Source organism: Cryptomeria japonica, chromosome 7, assembly GCF_030272615.1.
Source record: "Cryptomeria japonica chromosome 7, Sugi_1.0, whole genome shotgun sequence".
Taxonomy (NCBI): Eukaryota; Viridiplantae; Streptophyta; class Pinopsida; order Cupressales; family Cupressaceae; genus Cryptomeria; species Cryptomeria japonica.
The window spans coordinates 201,016,202-201,023,848 of NC_081411.1; positions in this window are offsets into that span (position 1 = coordinate 201,016,202).

The following is a 7,647-nucleotide window of genomic DNA, read 5'->3' on the forward strand; positions in this document are numbered from 1 at the left end:
GTGCATCCCCGGGTCAATTGCCATCTCTGAAAATAATTAAAAATGACATTGTAACCAATGCAACTAGGTCAAAGTTTGATAAATGAGAGATGACTATTGATGATATCCTGGAGGATGACATTTGGTTTGCATCCATGGTGATGGGATATAAGATCTAATACTTTGGTCAAGTCAACTTTGTCTCTAGTACAACAGTATATGCTACATATGAGATGTTAAGGGAGAATAAGAAGTATGATCTTTGTGAGTTGGTCTGGAGTGAGCTCAAAAAGAACTTGAAGAATATAAAAGAGAAAAAGAAGCATTTCTTCAAATATGGCACTCTACTTCTATGTATATTCATTTATTTCAAGAATTAGATTCTTGAGTTGGTCCGGTATAGTGGGCATTTGGTAGACCTGTAGGAGTTGAAATTTGGGAACACCTATACAATTCTGGTGACTCCAAAGTCCAAAACAAGAATCTATGGGGTTATTTCAATAAATTTTAGGAGGAGATGCTTGAGAAGTGGAGAATACCTAAGGCCATTATGGAGAAGTATGCTGACGCCATATTTTTCATGGTTGACATCAGCTAGTACCTGATGGAAGTGGTGGAGCCCCAAACCTCATGGAGTCTACCAATGGGCTATGAGGTTGATGAACAGATTTGGGAACTATATGCTCAACATATAGTTCCAAACAGATGTCTGAAAAGAGGTTGAAGCTCTTGCTCAGAGCATGGGGATAACAAAGAAAGCTATCTAGAAAACTAGAGAGAAGAACATTCTCTCTAAGGAGAAAACTATAAAGAAAGAAGCCAATTCGAAAGCACCTAAACCAAAGGAAAGGCAAACGTGAAATGGTGCTCCTTCCTCTGATACTACTAAGCCAACAAGCAAGCCCAAATCCTCAGTTAAGTCATTTGGCGGTGTGTAAAAGAGGAAATCATTCATATTTGTGGTGGTTGGTAATGAGGAAACTGAATCAGATGAGGAAGTTAAAGAGGTGAAGGATAAAGGTCCAAAAGCCACTAAGATCACAAGGGAGAAGCCTTCTGATAGAATACGATCCAGCAAGAAACCAAAATCTGAAATTGATGAGGCATTGAAACAAGGTAGTTATACTATTATACCTCCTATCTCAATAGATTAAATTGTGAAAGAAGCTATTAAGGATGGTAATTTGAAACCACTATTTGAGTGGTATGAAAATTTTGATGAAAATGGAAAGAGGAATCTAGAGGAAGTAACAATAGAATAAATGAATGTATATAGTAAATCTTTGATTGAGTTGATGTCTTTGATTCTTGTGAGTTTGTATAAAATTTTGGATATGAGAAGAGAGACAACCAAAGTAGATGAGGAGAAGCTAAGAGAGTATGTATTGGTTAATTTATGTTCAGTGATAAAAAAAGGAAGAAACTGATAGAATCCTTAAGTTAACCAAGGATAAGTTTCGAAGCAAGATAAGAGTAAACAAAATCATGTTCGAAAAGGCTAATGAGGTAGTAAAGAAAATAGTGAAAATTTTGATAAAATTTTTAATATAAAATCAATATGAAATAAATCCGACAAAGGAACAATGATTAGATTTTTTGTTGCAATATATTGTATTTTGTTTTTCGTCTGACACTTAGTCATTTTTCACTAAGTGTTGCCATCAATGCCAAAGGGGGAGATTGTTGGCAAGAGACATTGCAGGTATGTTGAGATGTTGTCATTGATGGCAGCTCATATCAAATTTGGCATCCGCAATTCATGTTTTCATCATTCCAGAAGATTGATTGAAGATTGATCAAGTTTTGGTGAGGTCCAGTGAGTAGAATAGTGTATCCAATAGATTGTACAGTGTCTGGTTGGCAGATTATTTTGGTTGAGTATTTTTCTTTGCCGATTTGGAAGATGTATTGTGGATATGAAATTTACCTTATTCCGGGCTTGTAAAGTTTTGTGTTGGTTGGTAAGATTCGGTAAATCTGTTTTTGGTAAAGACAGTGGTTATCAGTGGTAATGTATGGAAATGCATTATGTGGATCTTGCAGATCAATTTTGGTGAGTGTTTATGTATTCGAGGTTGATGAGACGACATGTGGAAAGCATGTAGACATTTTATTTTGTTCTGCATGGTTATTTTGGATCTGATTAAGCCAACTTGTGTACATGTTTCATCTTTTGTGATGTGTTCTTGAAGCTGACATGGCGGTGACCTAAATTGGTGATGTGGATATATAAGACATGTTTATTTGATCATTTTGGATATCGATGATTATGTGTGCATTTTTTATGAGCAATTATGCATAGTTTCACATGTCCATGATGAATATTTGAGCTCCGATATGATGCAGAATATCATATCGAAGCAGTGTTGTAGACTAGTGTAAGAATATATGTTTTGTGCTTACTCAAAACTATGCTGAGGCATTTTTTGATGTTGTCTCATATTTCAAACCTCATTGTGATCCTCAATAATCATTTTGTAAGGCAATGAGTCTTTCTAGGTTGTAGCCCTTAATGTAATTTCAGCAATGAGCTCTAGGTAGTGTGCCTGAATGCATATGAATTCCCTTTATGTAATATTTTTATACTTCTAATGGAGTATTCTCATATTGTGGGTTTGAATCCCACCATGGTTCTTCCCTTATCTAGGTTTCCATGCAAAAATCTTGGTGTTATGGTGTTGTTTATCTTTCCTTTGTGTTCCTGCACTTTACTTTTCTTCATTTGCATTAAGTAGTTGAAAGAACAGGTTAATAAAGTTAAAATTTTTAGAAAACTGATTCATCGTCCCCCTCTCAGTGTTCCTTGATTCTAGGAAGAGCTACATATTCAATATTTTTTCCTCTGTACTAACTGAATGTACTAGTCAAATGGATATTTTACCATATAGATACTCTTGCATTCTAGTTTTGTGGAGGAAAATTATCCTTGGTTAATTAGTGTTCTTCATACTTTTGGCTCCTATATTTTTTACTATTAGTTTACTCTTTCGTGCTTGAGTAGTATCTTTCTATCAGTCATGTAGATTCATGTGCCATCTATATCTTTGACTGACAGTTGTTTTACCTTTGTTTTCTTGAATGCCTATGCATTCCCTTTATGTATTAGTTTTATACTTCTAATGGAGTATTCTAATATTGTGGGTTTGAATCCCATTGTGGTTTTTCCCTTATCCAGGTTTCCATGCAAAAATCTTGGTTTTATGGTGTTGCTTATCTTTCCTTTGTGTTTCCGCACTTTACTTTTCTTCATTTGCATTAAGTAGTAGAGAGAACAGGTTAATAAAGTTAAAATTTTTAGATAATTGATTCATCGCCCCCCTCTCAGTGTTCTCCTCTCAGTGTTCCTTGATTCCAGTAAGAGCTACATATTTAATATTTTTTCCTATGTACTAACTGAATGTACTAGTCAGATGGATATTTTACCATATAGATACTCTTGCATTCTAGTTTTGTGGAGGAAAATTATCCTTGGTTGATTAGTGTTCTTCATGATTTTGGCTCATATATTTTTGACTATTAGTTTACTCTTTCGTGGTTGAGTAGTATCTTATTGTTAGTCATGTAGATTCATGTGCCATCTATATCTTTGACTGACAATTGTTTTACCTTTGTTTTCCATATGTTTGATCAAGTAGTGTCATTGGTGACACTCATGCAAATTCATTGTCTTATTGATCTTGATCATCATCTTAGTTTTAGATGGGGTTCTTCATTTAGCATTATAATAGTCTTTGTTTGATAGTTGTCTGCAACTTCTTCATGCTTCAATGAATGTTCTTCATGTTCATATTTTTTTGGGACATCATTTTTTTGGAGGCTTCTTAGTCCTTCCTTCCTTTCAAAGTTTTTTTTTTTATGCATTGTATCTCTCCATTTTGGAGAGGGGTTTTTTGCAACATGATTTTTTCTTTTTCAATGTTTATAGAGGCTTCATTAGTTTATACATGGTTACCTAATCAAGTCTTTTGTTGTCGGGACCCATTTCTATATTCATGGTTTTTAGAGTTTTTTACTCACCCTATGTTTCACTTAAGGGGTGTGTTAGAGAATTTTTATCTATTAAATTTTTTTTTTACAACTAGTTATGCATTTTTCCTTTTTTTTCTTAAGTTGACTTCAAAGTTCTTGCTTCTAGTTGTTTTAGTTGTGCATCTAGTTCAGAATTTATACATATAGTTTAGAAGGAGTTGAGATTTATTTAGCTCCTCATGCTTGCACTTTTGTTCTCCTAAATTTAGCTTAGGGAATATTTGTGCTTTATTTATAAGCACCTCATTATTAAATTATAATTTATTGTATACTTTTTTTTTTTTAGTAATATAACATTCATTTACACAACTCTCATTTGTGGAAGGTATTTTTATTTTCTATTTGATCTTGCAAGTTTTTGTGTTCCAAAACTCAACAAAAAGGAGAGAAGAGAGATGAATATATAAAGATGGAAGAGTAAAATAAATAGAGGGGGAGAGTGAGAGATAAAAATATAAATATAGGGATATGAAGTAATATATAGATAAGGGGAGATATAGTGATAGAGAGATAGATGAAAGAAGAAATATGGAGGGATAGATGTAAAGAGAAAAAGAGATATAGATATACATGTCTGACATGAGTTAGAGAGAGAGAGAGAGAGAGAGAGAGAGAGAGAGAGAGAGAGAGAGAGAGAGTAGGATAGAGGTAAGGATGAAGATAGAGTGAGAGAGGAAAGAGGGAAAAAATAGACAAAGAGATCAAGATAAGAAGAGGGAGAAATAAAGATAGAAAGATAGGAAGATAGAGAGGAAGAGGTAGCTTGATTATATTGGAAGAAGGAGAGATATAGATACATATAGAAGGTGAGATGGAGTGATAGAGAGATATAGGGATATGGAGACATAGAGAGATGGGGAGAGGGATAGGAATAAAGAGATCAAAAAATTTGAGAACTAAATATAAAAAAATAAATATGGAGAGAGGGTGTGAAAAATAGGGGAGATGGAGTGAGATACATACATATATTGGAAGAGAGAGACAGACAAATATATATATATATATATATATATATGGGAAGATCAAGGAGGAGATAGAGGTAAAAATAAAGAGATAGATAAGGGGATGGGGAAGGAATGATGGAGGTAGAGATGGGGAGAATTAGAGAGAAGGGGGAGAGATAGAGAGAGAGTCCAATATATAAAAAGCAAGAGGGAGATATATAGGTAAATATGGAGAGGATGGACAGGGAAATGGAAATAGATAGAGATATAGGGAGAGGAATAGAAAGATAAAGAGATAGAAATAGAGGTAGAAAAAGATATGGACATAAAGAAATATAGAGTAGAGTGAGATCAACAAAGAGAAGGAGGTAGAGGGAGTGATATAAATAAAGGAAAATATAGATAAACAAACAAGGATAGGGAGAGAGAGAGAAATACACACACACACACACACACACACACAAAGAGAGACATAGATAGAAAGAGGGAGATAGAGATATAGGGGGTGAGAATTAGAGTGAAGGAAGGTGACAAAAAAAAGTAATGGAGAAAGGTTACAGAGAAATATACAAAAATAATAGAGATAAGGGTGATAGAGAAATAAAGAGGGAGAGAGAAAAAGAGATAGAGATAAAGGTGACAGAGAAATAGAGAGGGAGAGAGAAAGAGAGATAGAGATAAGGAGGGAGAAATTGAGTGTGTGTCTATGTGTGTTAGAGATATTGATCGGGAGAGAGTAAGAGGTGGATAGATAGGGATAGAAAGAGGGATTGATTGGGAGAGAGTAAGAGGTGGATAGATAGGGATAGAAAGAGGGAGAGATAAGGATAGAAAAAGGTAGACGTAAAGTAGATATAACTTGAAACTAATAAATGGGTGGGATAGAGGGAGACATGAAAGGTTAGAGAAAGAGGGAGGGAGATAATTAAAAGTAGAAAGAGGGAGATATAGAGAGTTATAAAGTTAAAGATAAAGATATAGAAGGTTATATATACATATAGAAAGAGGGATATATAGAGAGTGTAGGAGAGATAAAGGATGAGGAGTGTATATGTGAGATAGAGAGAGATATATAGAGACATGGAGATAGAAAAAGAGATAGAGAGGGAGAGGGAGAAAGATCTATAAAAAGAGACAGAGAAGGGGAGTGAAGGGGATAAATAGAGGGAGGATAGAGAACTAGAGAGAGATATAAAAATGAGAACATTAGTGAGAAATGGAGAGAGAATAATAAAAATAGGGAGAGAGAGATCTATTGGGAATGATATAGAAGGAAGAGAGACATACAAAGGGAGAGGTAAGGAGATATAGATAAGGGAGAGAGACATGATACCCTAAGAATATCTCCCTAAGGACACATGTTATCATTAAATAATTCACATGAAACAAGTAATCAAAAGTCAACTTCTCTCTATTTCTATCTCGCTCTAAAATTTTAATTTAGGTATTAATTTAAAATTTATTTTATCATGAAAAAGGAGGGATAGACCTAGGATCTACAATTTTTTGCTATGAGGGATAATTTTCAGAGGTTCAATTGGGGGGATAAGGCATATGAGGATCCTCCTCCACCTGTGGATCCCTTTGGAACACATGCGGATCACATACCTCAGTGGATATTTAATGGAGGTAAATGGGTGGATATGGCAGCAATACAACATAATGGCCAAACTAATAAGAGGGGTTTTCAAGGGAATGAATTTCGTTACCCTGCTTCTAAATACTTTTCGGGTTTTTTTAAGCCCAAGGGAAATTTTCTTTCAGGCAATCAACAAAGGAATGGAAAGTCGGTTACTGCAGTGTGTCGGCATGGAGGGATTGGGATTGATAAAAATAGGTCTTGGAAGGATGTCGTGAGTGGGATTACAGGTAGACCAGAATGGTTTTAGGGTTTCCCCCAATCTATGAACATCTATTGGGAAGCAGCCCTCAGTGAACCCTCATTCAGGGCTACTGTCAAGGGATATTTTTTTGGATATTTTAGGTGACATCCATAACTCTTTGATTGGTAACCCTAGCATGGGGGTTGATAGGTCACAGAAGGTATGGCTTCTGGTGCCCTTAATTGATGTTTTTTCTAACCCTTTGGATAAGAATGCTTGTGATCTTCAATCTCTTGCGCTTATTATTCAGGTTTGTGGTGATGGTATTACCCTTTGAAAATTGCAATATAAGATTCATATGTACTAGTATGGCACTTTATACTTCCAGGTCTTGTCTGCTAGTTCTTTTATTGTTGTATTTGATTCAAAGGAAGATAGGAATAAGGCTTTGGAGGTTCCATTCTTTTGGCTAGGTAGGAATTTAATTTTTGTTCATTTATGGATACCCCTCTTCGAGCCCTCTTGGGTCTCTTCCAAACAGACTCTAACTTGGTTTAAGCTACCTCAATTGCCTTTTAAATTTGTTGATCCAGATATTTTATAGCAAATAAGGGACTCTTTTCATAAATTTTTAGTATTCCATTCGGTGTTTGAGGATGATATCTTCTTTGTTAAAATTTTGGTTTTGGTTAATTCGAACACTATACTTCCTCGAGATTGAAATATTAGATCTGTTGTTGGTATTTGACATCAAAATATTGTTAAGGATTCTAATTGGTTTGGCAGATCTTCTGTTATTATGGATTATGCATTGTTTTTTTAATATGAAAAGGGTTTCAGACAAGTTGATTTCTAATGATTGGGAATCTTCT